Here is an 18,043-nt window from a genome sequence, read left to right on the forward strand (position 1 = left end):
ACAAAAAACACTTTTGGAATCTGATTTTAGTCAACACATAAGGAAAGGGTGCACCGGTCCTGGAAATACTGCAATACCAGGTCAATGCGTGGAGTGGACAGAGCAAGCTCTATTTCCATCTCCCTGTTCTAAAAATCCATTTAATATATGGTCCCCAGATAGGGGACGTATCAGATATTAAACTGATAAGAACAGATACTACACTTGATCTTAGCCAAAAGGCCGAGAAGCGATAACCCGAACGGGCCGCGCGTTGCCCGAGCCTGCCCGATACTGCTGTTCAGCCCTTGCAGCGATTCAGCCTACTTCTAGGCAATTCCATGGGGCCCTGCAGGCTCACACACTCACAGCTACACGGGAGGTGAATAAAGGCCGGAGAGGAAGCCAGACAGGATTTGCTTCTTTTGCTTGCACCACAATGCAGTGCTGAAAGAGGAGGAATCTACATAAAAACGCCTTCCTGGCAACGCCCCAAATGCCCTGCTGCCATGCAGATAAACACTGGCAGCGGCAGCCAGTGCATGCCCACAGCCACCCCTTGTTCCTTCACACCTTGTATCAGCTGTAATCCAGTCCAGTCCAGTGCTGCCTGCTGAGCAGCACTGACCAACACTGCCTGGGCCCAGGCTTTTATCTCTGAGGCCCCATTATGATGTCAGAAAGCTGGCTCTGGCTCGTCAGGGCTCCACTATGACACGTGCAAAGTTCCGTCTGAACTTTATATAAGACGGTGCGGCTCAGTCAGTCACTCAGTGTTGCCTGAGAGGGCAACACTGCAACAGCCGGCCGCCAGGCTGTCTTTTTTTGCACAGCTAGTTGCCTCCAGGAGGCCACAAGAGGGAGACAAGGGACTGCAAAATGGAAAATAAGCATCCACCAACTTTACAGACAACTTCTCCTTGCTCCTACAACCTCCATCCTTGCACAGTTTGTTATTCTTCTAGGTAACATAGTAACAAATCCAAATTGCTGCTCTCTTTGTAGGCAAGCAAGGCTTTGTTGCAACTGCAATTCTTACTCCTTCTTGAAATGTAGGGACGACAGTACATTCCATCACATCCATCTAGTGTACACAGGTAGGTCCATTGTGGCGGGCGGGCGGGCGGCTTTAATGGCTGTTTGCTGTTCCCCTACTCCACTCCACTATTTGACTGTGGTGCTGCATCAATCAGTGGCTGGCTCAGGTGCAGCTCTTTAACTTACCTAAAAGGGAGGGCGGAGAGAAGACAAGGAAGGTGAATGAGCTGTTCCAATGTGAAATGCCGGAAACACAGACACACAGACGACACAAAACAAGAGGTGGCAATGTATTCATTAATTGCATTTAATCAATTAGCTCATTATCACTCATGCATTGTCCAACAGGTGTTGAAATAATGGGATTAAAAGGGGAGATCCCTTCAGAAAGACAGAAACAATGGCAAACACAAAAAACACTTTTGGAATCTGATTTTAGTCAACACATAAGGAAAGGGTGCACCGGTCCTGGAAATACTGCAATACCAGGTCAATGCGTGGAGTGGACAGAGCAAGCTCTATTTCCATCTCCCTGTTCTAAAAATCCATTTAATATATGGTCCCCAGATAGGGGACGTATCAGATATTAAACTGATAAGAACAGATACTACACTTGATCTTAGCCAAAAGGCCGAGAAGCGATAACCCGAACGGGCCGCGCGTTGCCCGAGCCTGCCCGATACTGCTGTTTAGCCCTTGCAGCGATTCAGCCTACTTCTAGGCAATTCCATGGGGCCCTGCAGGCTCACACACTCACAGCTACACGGGAGGTGAATAAAGGCCGGAGAGGAAGCCAGACAGGATTTGCTTCTTTTGCTTGCACCACAATGCAGTGCTGAAAGAGGAGGAATCGACATAAAAACGCCTTCCTGGCAACGCCCAAATGCCCTGCTGCCATGCAGATAAACACTGGCAGCGGCAGCAAGTGCATGCCCACAGCCACCCCTTGTTCCTTCACACCTTGTATCAGCTGTAATCCAGTCCAGTCCAGTGCTGCCTGCTGAGCAGCACTGACCAACACTGCCTGGGCCCAGGCTTTTATCTCTGAGGCCCCATTATGATGTCAGAAAGCTGGCTCTGGCTCCTCAGGGCTCCACTATGACACGTGCAAAGTTCCGTCTGAACTTTATATAAGACGGTGCGGCTCAGTCAGTCACTCAGTGTTGCCTGAGAGGGCAACACTGCAACAGCCGGCCGCCAGGCTGTCTTTTTTTGCACAGCTAGTTGCCTCCAGGAGGCCACAAGAGGGAGACAAGGGACTGCAAAATGGAAAATAAGCATCCACCAACTTTACAGACAACTTCTCCTTGCTCCTACAACCTCCATCCTTGCACAGTTTGTTATTCTTCTAGGTAACATAGTAACAAATCCAAATTGCTGCTCTCTTTGTAGGCAAGCAAGGCTTTGTTGCAACTGTAATTCTTACTCCTTCTTGAAATGTAGGGACGACAGTACATTCCATCACATCCATCTAGTGTACACAGGTAGGTCCATTGTGGCGGGCGGGCGGCTTTAATGGCTGTTTGCTGTTCCCCTACTCCACTCCACTATTTGACTGTGGTGCTGCATCAATCAGTGGCTGGCTGAGGTGCAGCTCTTTCACTTACCTAAAAGGGAGGGCGGAGAGAAGACAAGGAAGGTGAATGAGCTGTTCCAATGTGAAATGCCGGAAACACAGACACACAGACGACACAAAACAAGAGGTGGCAATGTATTCATTAATTGCATTTAATCAATTAGCTCATTATCACTCATGCATTGTCCAACAGGTGTTGAAATAATGGGATTAAAAGGGGAGATCCCTTCAGAAAGACAGAAACAATGGCAAACACAAAAAACACTTTTGGAATCTGATTTTAGTCAACACATAAGGAAAGGGTGCACCGGTCCTGGAAATACTGCAATACCAGGTCAATGCGTGGAGTGGACAGAGCAAGCTCTATTTCCATCTCCCTGTTCTAAAAATCCATTTAATATATGGTCCCCAGATAGGGGACGTATCAGATATTAAACTGATAAGAACAGATTTGTTTTTTATTTTTTTTTAACCCTCAGAGGTAAAAATATAAGTTCATTATATTTTTTGCACCTCAAACACTTTCACCAAACTTACACTCTGTATTTAGTGCGTTTCTTTAAGCTCATCATCGGGTCAATGATTTTTCTTTTTTTAAACATATTTATTTACATTTACAATTAAACAAAAAAGGCATACAATCCCATCACCTTAGTCTAAACCCTTCACTCCACCCACCATTTATACTTTAACTACATACCTCCACTTCAAAAATTTCCAAATACCCTCTGCATCTGCTTCCCCAAACCTTTTCTTGTCCGACAAATATACCACATACATTCTATCCAAAATCATCCTCAAACACCCTTCTACCGTCACTTCCTTTCTTCTAAAGACATACAAATTCCTTACATCCCACAAAACTTCTTTAATGATTGCTAACATAATACACCACACCCTCTGTTTTTTCCTATCTAACATTCCCAACCCAAACATTATTACCTCAAACGTCAGTTTTTTAACCCCAACCACCTCTTTACACAAAGGACTCACACCCTTCCACACTTCCTGAGCCACATCACAATTCCAGAATAAATGTAAAATACTTTCACACCCTCCACACCCCACTCTTGGACATGCTTCACTCCTCCCAATCCCACGATTTCTTTGAAACTCTCTCACAGGCAACGCTCCATGCATACTTTGCCATACAATCTCTTTCTGTCTATTTGTTATCCCATCCGTTTCCAAACTCTTCCATACTCTCCCTACATTCACCCTTCTCACCATATTTATAGGACACTGCACTTCTTTTCCTTCAATACATCTCAACATCTCTTTTTTATTTCTCAACACATCACCCTTCCCCAACAACTCATAGCTTTTCAAAAACTTTTCCACATACAGATACCACTTTGGACATATAAGTGCATACGGCACTCTTAAATCTCTCCCTATCCATCCTAATCTGCATAACACACTCCCACTCAGATATCTTACCATACATGCAAATTTCCAATCACCTCCCATCATCCTTCTTACTGCAAACACACTATTCACTCCCAAATATACCTCAATATTAGGAAACCCCATTCCCCCATTCTTTACACTTTTCCTCACAGTCTCTCTCTTCACTCTCTCCATCTTAGAACCCCAAAAAAATACCATCAACACTCTATTCAATCTTCTCAGCATCATAGACCCTGGCGGAAAGACAAAAGCAACATACAACAAAATTGGTAAAATCACACTTTTAATCACAAGAATCTTCCCAGCAAAAGACAATTCTCTCAAACGCCAGAAATTCATTTTCTTAATAATCTTTTTACCAACATCCTCCCAACTTTCATTCCCATCCAATTTTTCATCAAATTTCACCCCCAAAATCTGAATCGCTCCTTCCACACATTTTACACCTAAATCTTCTCTCCTCCCAATGTTCCCAAACCTCTTACATTCACTCTTATCCCAATTTACTCTAAATGCAGATGCCCCACAGAACAAAGCAACTAACAATTTTGCACGCCTTACCGCAGCATCGGATTCACAAATCACACACACATCATCCATGTATGCTAATACTTTTACTTCTTTCCCACCACAACCAGGAATCTTCACACCTCTCATACATTTATCCTTCCAAAACATCTGTAATAAAAGCTCAATCGCACAAATAAAGGCAATCGGAGACAGGGGACACCCCTGCCTCACACCGGAACCCACACTTATCTCACCACCAACCCATCCATTAATGAGAATCTTACTATACACATTTTTATACAACACTCTTACAACATTCACAAAGTCACTAGGAAAACCCATTCTTACCAAAACTCTAAATAAAAAATCATGCGCCAAACGATCAAAAGCCTTTTCAAAATCAATTGACAGAACATTCAATACTTGTTTCCTCTCCATGCTATCCCATATCACATCTCTCAGCAAACACAAATTCTCACTAATCCTCCTCCCCGGCACTCCACACACTTGCTCCTCCCCAACCACCTGACCAATCACATCTCTCATCCTATTTGCAATCAGCTTAGCAAACACCTTATAGTCCACATTCAACAAAGTAATCGGCCTCCAATTTTTAACATCATTCACATCCCCTTTCTTATAAATCAAAACCACCACCCCACTTTTCATACTTTCAACCATCCTACCATTCTCCCACATAAATTTATAAACTTGCACCATATCATCCTTAATCACATCCCACATTTTTATGTAAAATTCCATCGGTAACCCATCATCCCCTGGGGTCTTATTCACAGCCATACTATCCAACACTCTCTTTACTTCATCCTCCTCAATGTTTCTCATCAAATTTGCATATTCAATTACTTCCACCCTATTTTCAATCATACTCACCACTTCAGCCTCCAAGTCCCTATCAATCTCTTTCACTGCATACAATTCTTTATAAAAACGTTCAACCACAGAAAACACTGCTTTTCCTTTCACCACCCTTCCATTTTTATCATACACTCTCACCAAATCCTCCTTTTTCCCCACTACTTTTTTGAAAAAATACCTAGAACATTTTTCCCCCTTTTCCAATTTATCTAATTTTGACTGATACATAATCTTTCTACCTTTTTCTAACAACCATTCCCTCATCTCATTTTTCACACAATCAATCTCCTCATCCACACTCCAACCTCTCTTTTTAACCTTCTGGAGAAAATTCAACCTTATATGATAACATTCATACCTCTTCCTCCTCTCCACAGCTTTCCTATAACCAACCTTTCTAAAAAACACACGTGTTCTTTCTTTAACCCAATCCCACCATGTTATTATATCCACAAAATCACCTTTTTTCTCACACCAAAACCTATATGTATCCACATATTTTCCACAAACACTCTCATCATCCAACAAACTCACATTCAATTTCCATAAACCCCTCCCACTCCCACAATCCTCATCCCAGACCAACTCACACTTAATGCACTCGTGATCAGAATATCCTACCTTCATTTGCATATATCCCTTACCCATCACCCCCTTAGAAACAAAAATCATATCAATTCTACTGCTGTGTCTCCCACTATCCGCATAATAAGTATCTACTATAGGGTTAACACCACACAGGTGCACTACATCCCTCAATCCAAAATCAGTGAGTACAGACTTTAGCACATTCCCAGACACATCCAAATCCCCTCTAGTATCACAGTTAAAATCCCCCACCCACACAATATGTTCCCTACCTGGCAAAAACAGTTTAATTCTCTCAAACAACTCCACTCTCTCTTCCTTTTTTGCAGACGCATACACATTAATTACACGCACATTCACACCACATACTTTTATAACCACTAACAGGCACCGCCCCTCCTCAATCACTGTGTAGCTACAAACCTCCACCCTGCTACTCCTAACCAACACCCCAACACCATCATTTCTATTGTGACTAGAACATGACCATATTGCTGCACCAAAACCCCACTCCTCCTGCTTAACTATATACTCTATCCCACACTCCTGCACACAAATTAAATCTGCTCCACTGAAAGACAATTCCTCCAAAATGGCTGCTCTCCTGGCCCGGTTTTTAAACACCCGGACATTGGAAGACAAAATTTTAAACGACATTTTATAACTGCCCTAGGCAGAAAAAGGTGAAAAAACACAAAGCAGAACCCTCAAACTTTCCGGGTTAAAGGCCCGGGAGAGTTTTCTTCACTAGTCTCATACTCCATGTTCGGCTCAAACAATGCCTGAAAGGCGTTCGCCGTCTCCACACTTTGCGTCTCCACCACTTCAATTCTCTGTTTTTTTGGAAAGTTCCCCACTCTCTGTGGGCGAAAAGACATCTCCACTTCTCTCACTGGACTCAACACTCCAGAGGAAGACCATTCTGATATCCTCTGAGATTCTTCTACCACAGGGCTTGGCATGTCCTCAATGAAAGTTTCCTCAATTGCCTGCACCTGCGTGCTATCTCGCTCAGCCTCAGCCAATATTGCATCAAGGATTTCTTTCTGCCTTTGCTCCTCCACCTCCCTTTCTATCCTTAACCTCTCATTGGCTTCCTCTTGCTTCTGGATATTCTTCTGTCTCTGTGCCTCTCTTTCCTTTTCCTCTTTCTCCTTTCTCTTCTTGCCCACTGGGCAATCTCTATACAGGTGCCCCACTTCACCACACAAATCACACGATCGGGGTTTCGTACATGCACCTGCCTCAAGTCCAACCATCTTACAATTCCTGCACACCTTCACCCCAGGGCAGCACTCCTTAGTGTGACCAAACTGGTGACAGAACCGGCAAAATTTTGGCATATTTTGATAATACAAATATCCTCTATAGCCAGCAATGGAAAAGGACAATGGAGGGCTCTTAACTCCACCAATACAATCCGGGTCCAGCTTAAACTGGACGAAAAATTTATAAGTTCCATTGAACACTTTCAATGAGCTGGTCATTTTGGTTCCCCCTTTCACACTGGTGCAATATAAACTCAAAAAGTTCTTGATTAAGTCCAGCTGGGTAAATGGGTTGAAGACATGTAAAATAGTACCCTCTCTCCCATAGCAAATAGAGGCACAAAAGAGACATTTTTCAAAACCTCACAGTTAGCATTCACTTTTAAGGCTTCATAGAAATTTAAACAGTCATTTTCTTCTTGAAAGGACACATCATACAATCCTTGCTTTCTGTTTTCTTGCACGCAGAATAATTTATAAAGAGGGATACCTGCCATGTCGACCACCAGCTTCCTTCCAACAAATTCAACGGTGTTCTTACCAGAATCACTTGGGTCTACCTTAATTCGAATGGTTCTCTCCACCGGTGTTGTCCTTGCTGCATCCATGCTGACTATACCTGCCGATCCACGATCACAGAACGATCACCACTCTGGTTCCTCCCAAGGGAAAACCCGCACCCCCTGACCAAGACCAGAGCAATAAACTCTGATCTTAGCCAAAAGGCCGAGAAGCGATAACCCGAACGGGCCGCGCGTTGCCCGAGCCTGCCCGATACTGCTGTTCAGCCCTTGCAGCGATTCAGCCTACTTCTAGGCAATTCCATGGGGCCCTGCAGGCTCACACACTCACAGCTACACGGGAGGTGAATAAAGGCCGGAGAGGAAGCCAGACAGGATTTGCTTCTTTTGCTTGCACCACAATGCAGTGCTGAAAGAGGAGGAATCTACATAAAAACGCCTTCCTGGCAACGCCCAAATGCCCTGCTGCCATGCAGATAAACACTGGCAGTGGCAGCAAGTGCATGCCCACAGCCACCCCTTGTTCCTTCACACCTTGTATCAGCTGTAATCCAGTCCAGTCCAGTGCTGCCTGCTGAGCAGCACTGACCAACACTGCCTGGGCCCAGGCTTTTATCTCTGAGGCCCCATTATGATGTCAGAAAGCTGGCTCTGGCTCCTCAGGGCTCCACTATGACACGTGCAAAGTTCCGTCTGAACTTTATATAAGACGGTGCGGCTCAGTCAGTCACTCAGTGTTGCCTGAGAGGGCAACACTGCAACAGCCGGCCGCCAGGCTGTCTTTTTTTGCACAGCTAGTTGCCTCCAGGAGGCCACAAGAGGGAGACAAGGGACTGCAAAATGGAAAATAAGCATCCACCAACTTTACAGACAACTTCTCCTTGCTCCTACAACCTCCATCCTTGCACAGTTTGTTATTCTTCTAGGTAACATAGTAACAAATCCAAATTGCTGCTCTCTTTGTAGGCAAGGAAGGCTTTGTTGCAACTGCAATTCTTACTCCTTCTTGAAATGTAGGGACGACAGTACATTCCATCACATCCATCTAGTGTACACAGGTAGGTCCATTGTGGCGGGCGGGCGGGCGGCTTTAATGGCTGTTTGCTGTTCCCCTACTCCACTCCACTATTTGACTGTGGTGCTGCATCAATCAGTGGCTGGCTCAGGTGCAGCTCTTTAACTTACCTAAAAGGGAGGGCGGAGAGAAGAAAGGAAGGTGAATGAGCTGTTCCAATGTGAAATGCCGGAAACACAGACACACAGACGACACAAAACAAGAGGTGGCAATGTATTCATTAATTGCATTTAATCAATTAGCTCATTATCACTCATGCATTGTCCAACAGGTGTTGAAATAATGGGATTAAAAGGGGAGATCCCTTCAGAAAGACAGAAACAATGGCAAACACAAAAAACACTTTTGGAATCTGATTTTAGTCAACACATAAGGAAAGGGTGCACTGGTCCTGGAAATACTGCAATACCAGGTCAATGCGTGGAGTGGACAGAGCAAGCTCTATTTCCATCTCCCTGTTCTAAAAATCCATTTAATATATGGTCCCCAGATAGGGGACGTATCAGATATTAAACTGATAAGAACAGATACTACACTTGATCTTAGCCAAAAGGCCGAGAAGCGATAACCCGAACGGGCCGCGCGTTGCCCGAGCCTGCCCGATACTGCTGTTCAGCCCTTGCAGCGATTCAGCCTACTTCTAGGCAATTCCATAAGGGCCCTGCAGGCTCACACACTCACAGCTACACGGGAGGTGAATAAAGGCCGGAGAGGAAGCCAGACAGGATTTGCTTCTTTTGCTTGCACCACAATGCAGTGCTGAATGAGGAGGAATCTACATAAAAACGCCTTCCTGGCAACGCCCAAATGCCCTGCTGCCATGCAGATAAACACTGGCAGCGGCAGCAAGTGCATGCCCACAGCCACCCCTTGTTCCTTCACACCTTGTATCAGCTGTAATCCAGTCCAGTCCAGTGCTGCCTGCTGAGCAGCACTGACCAACACTGCCTGGGCCCAGCCTTTTATCTCTGAGGCCCCATTATGATGTCAGAAAGCTGGCTCTGGCTCCTCAGGGCTCCACTATGACACGTGCAAAGTTCCGTCTGAACTTTATATAAGACGGTGCGGCTCAGTCAGTCACTCAGTGTTGCCTGAGAGGCAACACTGCAACAGCCGGCCGCCAGGCTGTCTTTTTTTGCACAGCTAGTTGCCTCCAGGAGGCCACAAGAGGGAGACAAGGGACTGCAAAATGGAAAATAAGCATCCACCAACTTTACAGACAACTTCTCCTTGCTCCTACAACCTCCATCCTTGCACAGTTTGTTATTCTTCTAGGTAACATAGTAACAAATCCAAATTGCTGCTCTCTTTGTAGGCAAGCAAGGCTTTGTTGCAACTGCAATTCTTACTCCTTCTTGAAATGTAGGGACGACAGTACATTCCATCACATCCATCTAGTGTACACAGGTAGGTCCATTGTGGCGGGCGGGCGGCTTTAATGGCTGTTTGCTGTTCCCCTACTCCACTCCACTATTTGACTGTGGTGCTGCATCAATCAGTGGCTGGCTCAGGTGCAGCTCTTTAACTTACCTAAAAGGGAGGGCGGAGAGAAGACAAGGAAGGTGAATGAGCTGTTGCAATGTGAAATGCCGGAAACACAGACACACAGACGACACAAAACAAGAGGTGGCAATGTATTCATTAATTGCATTTAATCAATTAGCTCATTATCACTCATGCATTGTCCAACAGGTGTTGAAATAATGGGATTAAAAGGGGAGATCCCTTCAGAAAGACAGAAACAATGGCAAACACAAAAAACACTTTTGGAATCTGATTTTAGTCAACACATAAGGAAAGGGTGCACCGGTCCTGGAAATACTGCAATACCAGGTCAATGCGTGGAGTGGACAGAGCAAGCTCTATTTCCATCTCCCTGTTCTAAAAATCCATTTAATATATGGTCCCCAGATAGGGGACGTATCAGATATTAAACTGATAAGAACAGATACTACACTTGATCTTAGCCAAAAGGCCGAGAAGCGATAACCCGAACGGGCCGCGCGTTGCCCGAGCCTGCCCGATACTGCTGTTCAGCCCTTGCAGCGATTCAGCCTACTTCTAGGCAATTCCATGGGGCCCTGCAGGCTCACACACTCACAGCTACACGGGAGGTGAATAAAGGCCGGAGAGGAAGCCAGACAGGATTTGCTTCTTTTGCTTGCACCACAATGCAGTGCTGAAAGAGGAGGAATCTACATAAAAACGCCTTCCTGGCAACGCCCAAATGCCCTGCTGCCATGCAGATAAACACTGGCAGCGGCAGCAAGTGCATGCCCACAGCCACCCCTTGTTCCTTCACACCTTGTATCAGCTGTAATCCAGTCCAGTCCAGTGCTGCCTGCTGAGCAGCACTGACCAACACTGCCTGGGCCCAGGCTTTTATCTCTGAGGCCCCATTATGATGTCAGAAAGCTGGCTCTGGCTCCTCAGGGCTCCACTATGACACGTGCAAAGTTCCGTTTGAACTTTATATAAGACGGTGCGGCTCAGTCAGTCACTCAGTGTTGCCTGAGAGGGCAACACTGCAACAGCCGGCCGCCAGGCTGTCTTTTTTTGCACAGCTAGTTGCCTCCAGGAGGCCACAAGAGGGAGACAAGGGACTGCAAAATGGAAAATAAGCATCCACCAACTTTACAGACAACTTCTCCTTGCTCCTACAACCTCCATCCTTGCACAGTTTGTTATTCTTCTAGGTAACATAGTAACAAATCCAAATTGCTGCTCTCTTTGTAGGCAAGCAAGGCTTTGTCGCAACTGCAATTCTTACTCCTTCTTGAAATGTAGGGACGACAGTACATTCCATCACATCCATCTAGTGTACACAGGTAGGTCCATTGTGGCGGGCGGGCGGGCGGGCGGGCGGCTTTAATGGCTGTTTGCTGTTCCCCTACTCCACTCCACTATTTGACTGTGGTGCTGCATCAATCAGTGGCTGGCTCAGGTGCAGCTCTTTAACTTACCTAAAAGGGAGGGCGGAGAGAAGACAAGGAAGGTGAATGAGCTGTTCCAATGTGAAATGCCGGAAACACAGACACACAGACGACACAAAACAAGAGGTGGCAATGTATTCATTAATTGCATTTAATCAATTAGCTCATTATCACTCATGCATTGTCCAACAGGTGTTGAAATAATGGGATTAAAAGGGGAGATCCCTTCAGAAAGACAGAAACAATGGCAAACACAAAAAACACTTTTGGAATCTGATTTTAGTCAACACATAAGGAAAGGGTGCACCGGTCCTGGAAATACTGCAATACCAGGTCAATGCGTGGAGTGGACAGAGCAAGCTCTATTTCCATCTCCCTGTTCTAAAAATCCATTTAATATATGGTCCCCAGATAGGGGACGTATCAGATATTAAACTGATAAGAACAGATACTACACTTGATCTTAGCCAAAAGGCCGAGAAGCGATAACCCGAACGGGCCGCGCGTTGCCCGAGCCTGCCCGATACTGCTGTTCAGCCCTTGCAGCGATTCAGCCTACTTCTAGGCAATTCCATGGGGCCCTGCAGGCTCACACACTCACAGCTACACGGGAGGTGAATAAAGGCCGGAGAGGAAGCCAGACAGGATTTGCTTCTTTTGCTTGCACCACAATGCTGTGCTGAAAGAGGAGGAATCTACATAAAAACGCCTTCCTGGCAATGCCCAAATGCCCTGCTGCCATGCAGATAAACACTGGCAGCGGCAGCCAGTGCATGCCCACAGCCACCCCTTGTTCCTTCACACCTTGTATCAGCTGTAATCCAGTCCAGTCCAGTGCTGCCTGCTGAGCAGCACTGACCAACACTGCCTGGGCCCAGGCTTTTATCTCTGAGGCCCCATTATGATGTCAGAAAGCTGGCTCTGGCTCCTCAGGGCTCCACTATGACACGTGCAAAGTTCCGTCTGAACTTTATATAAGACGGTGCGGCTCAGTCAGTCACTCAGTGTTGCCTGAGAGGGCAACACTGCAACAGCCGGCCGCCAGGCTGTCTTTTTTTGCACAGCTAGTTGCCTCCAGGAGGCCACAAGAGGGAGACAAGGGACTGCAAAATGGAAAATAAGCATCCACCAACTTTACAGACAACTTCTCCTTGCTCCTACAACCTCCATCCTTGCACAGTTTGTTATTCTTCTAGGTAACATAGTAACAAATCCAAATTGCTGCTCTCTTTGTAGGCAAGCAAGGCTTTGTTGCAACTGCAATTCTTACTCCTTCTTGAAATGTAGGGACGACAGTACATTCCATCACATCCATCTAGTGTACACAGGTAGGTCCATTGTGGCGGGCGGGCGGGCGGCTTCAATGGCTGTTTGCTGTTCCCCTACTCCACTCCACTATTTGACTGTGGTGCTGCATCAATCAGTGGCTGGCTCAGGTGCAGCTCTTTAACTTACCTAAAAGGGAGGGCGGAGAGAAGACAAGGAAGGTGAATGAGCTGTTCCAATGTGAAATGCCGGAAACACAGACACACAGACGACACAAAACAAGAGGTGGCAATGTATTCATTAATTGCATTTAATCAATTAGCTCATTATCACTCATGCATTGTCCAACAGGTGTTGAAATAATGGGATTAAAAGGGGAGATCCCTTCAGAAAGACAGAAACAATGGCAAACACAAAAAACACTTTTGGAATCTGATTTTAGTCAACACATAAGGAAAGGGTGCACCGGTCCTGGAAATACTGCAATACCAGGTCAATGCGTGGAGTGGACAGAGCTAGCTCTATTTCCATCTCCCTGTTCTAAAAATCCATTTAATATATGGTCCCCGGATAGGGGACGTATCAGATATTAAACTGATAAGAACAGATACTACACTTGATCTTAGCCAAAAGGCCGAGAAGCGATAACCCGAACGGGCCGCGCGTTGCTCGAGCCTGCCCGATACTGCTGTTCAGCCCTTGCAGCGATTCAGCCTACTTCTAGGCAATTCCATGGGGCCCTGCAGGCTCACACACTCACAGCTACACGGGAGGTGAATAAAGGCCGGAGAGGAAGCCAGACAGGATTTGCTTCTTTTGCTTGCACCACAATGCAGTGCTGAAAGAGGAGGAATCTACATAAAAACGCCTTCCTGGCAACGCCCAAATGCCCTGCTGCCATGCAGATAAACACTGGCAGCGGCAGCAAGTGCATGCCCACAGCCACCCCTTGTTCCTTCACACCTTGTATCAGCTGTAATCCAGTCCAGTCCAGTGCTGCCTGCTGAGCAGCACTGACCAACACTGCCTGGGCCCAGGCTTTTATCTCTGAGGCCCCATTATGATGTCAGAAATCTGGCTCTGGCTCCTCAGGGCTCCACTATGACACGTGCAAAGTTCCGTCTGAACTTTATATAAGACGGTGCGGCTCAGTCAGTCACTCAGTGTTGCCTGAGAGGGCAACACTGCAACAGCCGGCCGCCAGGCTGTCTTTTTTTGCACAGCTAGTTGCCTCCAGGAGGCCACAAGAGGGAGACAAGGGACTGCAAAATGGAAAATAAGCATCCACCAACTTTACAGACAACTTCTCCTTGCTCCTACAACCTCCATCCTTGCACAGTTTGTTATTCTTCTAGGTAACATAGTAACAAATCCAAATTGCTGCTCTCTTTGTAGGCAAGCAAGGCTTTGTTGCAACTGCAATTCTTACTCCTTCTTGAAATGTAGGGACGACAGTACATTCCATCACATCCATCTAGTGTACACAGGTAGGTACATTGTGGCGGGCGGGCGGGCGGGCGGGCGGCTTTAATGGCTGTTTGCTGTTCCCCTACTCCACTCCACTATTTGACTGTGGTGCTGCATCAATCAGTGGCTGGCTCAGGTGCAGCTCTTTAACTTACCTAAAAGGGAGGGCGGACAGTAGACAAGGAAGGTGAATGAGCTGTTCCAATGTGAAATGCCGGAAACACAGACACACAGACGACACAAAACAAGAGGTGGCAATGTATTCAATAATTGCATTTAATCAATTAGCTCATTATCACTCATGCATTGTCCAACAGGTGTTGAAATAATGGGATTAAAAGGGGAGATCCCTTCAGAAAGACAGAAACAATGGCAAACACAAAAAACACTTTTGGAATCTGATTTTAGTCAACAAAAAAGGAAAGGGTGCACCAGTCCTGGAAATACTGCAATACCAGGTCAATGCGTGGAGTGGACAGAGCAAGCTCTATTTCCATCTCCCTGTTCTAAAAATCCATTTAATATATGGTCCCCAGATAGGGGACGTATCAGATATTAAACTGATAAGAACAGATACTACACTTGATCTTAGCCAAAAGGCCGAGAAGCGATAACCCGAACGGGCCGCGCGTTGCCCGAGCCTGCCCGATACTGCTGTTCAGCCCTTGCAGTTATTCAGCCTACTTCTAGGCAATTCCATGATGCCCTGCAGGCTCACACACTCACAGCTACACGGGAGGTGAATAAAGGCCGGAGAGGAAGCCAGACAGGATTTGCTTCTTTTGCTTGCACCACAATGCAGTGCTGAAAGAGGAGGAATCTACATAAAAACGCCTTCCTGGCAATGCCCAAATGCCCTGCTGCCATGCAGATAAACACTGGCAGCGGCAGCCAGTGCATGCCCACAGCCACCCCTTGTTCCTTCACACCTTGTATCAGCTGTAATCCAGTCCAGTCCAGTGCTGCCTGCTGAGCAGCACTGACCAACACTGCCTGGGCCCAGGCTTTTATCTCTGAGGCCCCATTATGATGTCAGAAAGCTGGCTCTGGCTCCTCAGGGCTCCACTATGACACGTGCAAAGTTCCGTCTGAACTTTATATAAGACGGTGCGGCTCAGTCAGTCACTCAGTGTTGCCTGAGAGGGCAACACTGCAACAGCCGGCCGCCAGGCTGTCTTTTTTTGCACAGCTAGTTGCCTCCAGGAGGCCACAAGAGGGAGACAAGGGACTGCAAAATGGAAAATAAGCATCCACCAACTTTACAGACAACTTCTCCTTGCTCCTACAACCTCCATCCTTGCACAGTTTGTTATTCTTCTAGGTAACATAGTAACAAATCCAAATTGCTGCTCTCTTTGTAGGCAAGCAAGGCTTTGTTGCAACTGCAATTCTTACTCCTTCTTGAAATGTAGGGACGACAGTACATTCCATCACATCCATCTAGTGTACACAGGTAGGTCCATTGTGGCGGGCGGGCGGCTTTAATGGCTGTTTGCTGTTCCCCTACTCCACTCCACTATTTGACTGTGGTGCTGCATCAATCAGTGGCTGGCTCAGGTGCAGCTCTTTAACTTACCTAAAAGGGAGGGCGGAGAGAAGACAAGGAAGGTGAATGAGCTGTTCCAATGTGAAATGCCGGAAACACAGACACACAGACGACACAAAACAAGAGGTGGCAATGTATTCATTAATTGCATTTAATCAATTAGCTCATTATCACTCATGCATTGTCCAACAGGTGTTGAAATAATGGGATTAAAAGGGGAGATCCCTTCAGAAAGACAGAAACAATGGCAAACACAAAAAACACTTTTGGAATCTGATTTTAGTCAACACATAAGGAAAGGGTGCACCGGTCCTGGAAATACTGCAATACCAGGTCAATGCGTGGAGTGGACAGAGCAAGCTCTATTTCCATCTCCCTGTTCTAAAAATCCATTTAATATATGGTCCCCAGATAGGGGACGTATCAGATATTAAACTGATAAGAACAGATACTACACTTGATCTTAGCCAAAAGGCCGAGAAGCGATAACCCGAACGGGCCGCGCGTTGCCCGAGCCTGCCCGATACTGCTGTTCAGCCCTTGCAGCGATTCAGCCTACTTCTAGGCAATTCCATGGGGCCCTGCAGGCTCACACACTCACAGCTACACGGGAGGTGAATAAAGGCCGGAGAGGAAGCCAGACAGGATTTGCTTCTTTTGCTTGCACCACAATGCAGTGCTGAAAGAGGAGGAATCTACATAAAAACGCCTTCCTGGCAACGCCCAAATGCCCTGCTGCCATGCAGATAAACACTGGCAGCGGCAGCAAGTGCATGCCCACAGCCACCCCTTGTTCCTTCACACCTTGTATCAGCTGTAATCCAGTCCAGTCCAGTGCTGCCTGCTGAGCAGCACTGACCAACACTGCCTGGGCCCAGGCTTTTATCTCTGAGGCCCCATTATGATGTCAGAAAGCTGGCTCTGGCTCCTCAGGGCTCCACTATGACACGTGCAAAGTTCCGTCTGAACTTTATATAAGACGGTGCGGCTCAGTCAGTCACTCAGTGTTGCCTGAGAGGGCAACACTGCAACAGCCGGCCGCCAGGCTGTCTTTTTTTGCACAGCTAGTTGCCTCCAGGAGGCCACAAGAGGGAGACAAGGGACTGCAAAATGGAAAATAAGCATCCACCAACTTTACAGACAACTTCTCCTTGCTCCTACAACCTCCATCCTTGCACAGTTTGTTATTCTTCTAGGTAACATAGTAACAAATCCAAATTGCTGCTCTCTTTGTAGTCAAGCAAGGCTTTGTTGCAACTGCAATTCTTACTCCTTCTTGAAATGTAGGGACGACAGTACATTCCATCACATCCATCTAGTGTACACAGGTAGGTCCATTGTGGCGGGCGGGCGGCTTTAATGGCTGTTTGCTGTTCCCCTACTCCACTCCACTATTTGACTGTGGTGCTGCATCAATCAGTGGCTGGCTCAGGTGCAGCTCTTTAACTTACCTAAAAGGGAGGGCGGAGAGAAGACAAGGAAGGTGAATGAGCTGTTCCAATGTGAAATGCCGGAAACACAGACACACAGACGACACAAAACAAGAGGTGGCAATGTATTCATTAATTGCATTTAATCAATTAGCTCATTATCACTCATGCATTGTCCAACAGGTGTTGAAATAATGGGATTAAAAGGGGAGATCCCTTCAGAAAGACAGAAACAATGGCAAACACAAAAAACACTTTTGGAATCTGATTTTAGTCAACACATAAGGAAAGGGTGCACCGGTCCTGGAAATACTGCAATACCAGGTCAATGCGTGGAGTGGACAGAGCAAGCTCTATTTCCATCTCCCTGTTCTAAAAATCCATTTAATATATGGTCCCCAGATAGGGGACGTATCAGATATTAAACTGATAAGAACAGATACTACACTTGATCTTAGCCAAAAGGCCGAGAAGCGATAACCCGAACGGGCCGCGCGTTGCCCGAGCCTGCCCGATACTGCTGTTCAGCCCTTGCAGCGATTCAGCCTACTTCTAGG

The 18,043-nt window shown here is 46.4% G+C and overlaps 10 non-coding genes across 10 annotated transcripts; all 10 read right to left on the reverse strand.

Annotated features, from left to right (window-relative positions):
• Nucleotides 1–43: 43 nt before the first annotated feature.
• On the reverse strand, nt 44–234 carry LOC142734926 (U2 spliceosomal RNA). The gene has a single exon (XR_012880453.1). It is a non-coding gene; the product is annotated as a U2 spliceosomal RNA (small nuclear RNA).
• A 1,235-nt stretch (nt 235–1,469) lies between these two features.
• LOC142734928 (U2 spliceosomal RNA) lies at nt 1,470–1,660 on the reverse strand. Its single transcript, XR_012880454.1, has one exon. It is a non-coding gene; the product is annotated as a U2 spliceosomal RNA (small nuclear RNA).
• Nucleotides 1,661–2,890: 1,230 nt separating this feature from the next.
• Nucleotides 2,891–3,084, reverse strand: LOC142734952 (U2 spliceosomal RNA). Its single transcript, XR_012880476.1, has one exon. It is a non-coding gene; the product is annotated as a U2 spliceosomal RNA (small nuclear RNA).
• A 6,135-nt stretch (nt 3,085–9,219) lies between these two features.
• On the reverse strand, nt 9,220–9,410 carry LOC142734922 (U2 spliceosomal RNA). The gene has a single exon (XR_012880449.1). It is a non-coding gene; the product is annotated as a U2 spliceosomal RNA (small nuclear RNA).
• Nucleotides 9,411–10,640: 1,230 nt separating this feature from the next.
• Nucleotides 10,641–10,831, reverse strand: LOC142734929 (U2 spliceosomal RNA). Its single transcript, XR_012880455.1, has one exon. It is a non-coding gene; the product is annotated as a U2 spliceosomal RNA (small nuclear RNA).
• Nucleotides 10,832–12,073: 1,242 nt separating this feature from the next.
• On the reverse strand, nt 12,074–12,264 carry LOC142734930 (U2 spliceosomal RNA). The gene has a single exon (XR_012880456.1). It is a non-coding gene; the product is annotated as a U2 spliceosomal RNA (small nuclear RNA).
• Nucleotides 12,265–13,498: 1,234 nt separating this feature from the next.
• Nucleotides 13,499–13,689, reverse strand: LOC142734947 (U2 spliceosomal RNA). The gene has a single exon (XR_012880472.1). It is a non-coding gene; the product is annotated as a U2 spliceosomal RNA (small nuclear RNA).
• A 1,242-nt stretch (nt 13,690–14,931) lies between these two features.
• On the reverse strand, nt 14,932–15,122 carry LOC142734941 (U2 spliceosomal RNA). The gene has a single exon (XR_012880466.1). It is a non-coding gene; the product is annotated as a U2 spliceosomal RNA (small nuclear RNA).
• A 1,230-nt stretch (nt 15,123–16,352) lies between these two features.
• On the reverse strand, nt 16,353–16,543 carry LOC142734931 (U2 spliceosomal RNA). The gene has a single exon (XR_012880457.1). It is a non-coding gene; the product is annotated as a U2 spliceosomal RNA (small nuclear RNA).
• A 1,230-nt stretch (nt 16,544–17,773) lies between these two features.
• On the reverse strand, nt 17,774–17,964 carry LOC142734932 (U2 spliceosomal RNA). The gene has a single exon (XR_012880458.1). It is a non-coding gene; the product is annotated as a U2 spliceosomal RNA (small nuclear RNA).
• Nucleotides 17,965–18,043: the final 79 nt, after the last annotated feature.

Source organism: Rhinoderma darwinii, unplaced genomic scaffold, assembly GCF_050947455.1.
Source record: "Rhinoderma darwinii isolate aRhiDar2 unplaced genomic scaffold, aRhiDar2.hap1 Scaffold_994, whole genome shotgun sequence".
Taxonomy (NCBI): domain Eukaryota; kingdom Metazoa; phylum Chordata; class Amphibia; order Anura; family Rhinodermatidae; genus Rhinoderma; species Rhinoderma darwinii.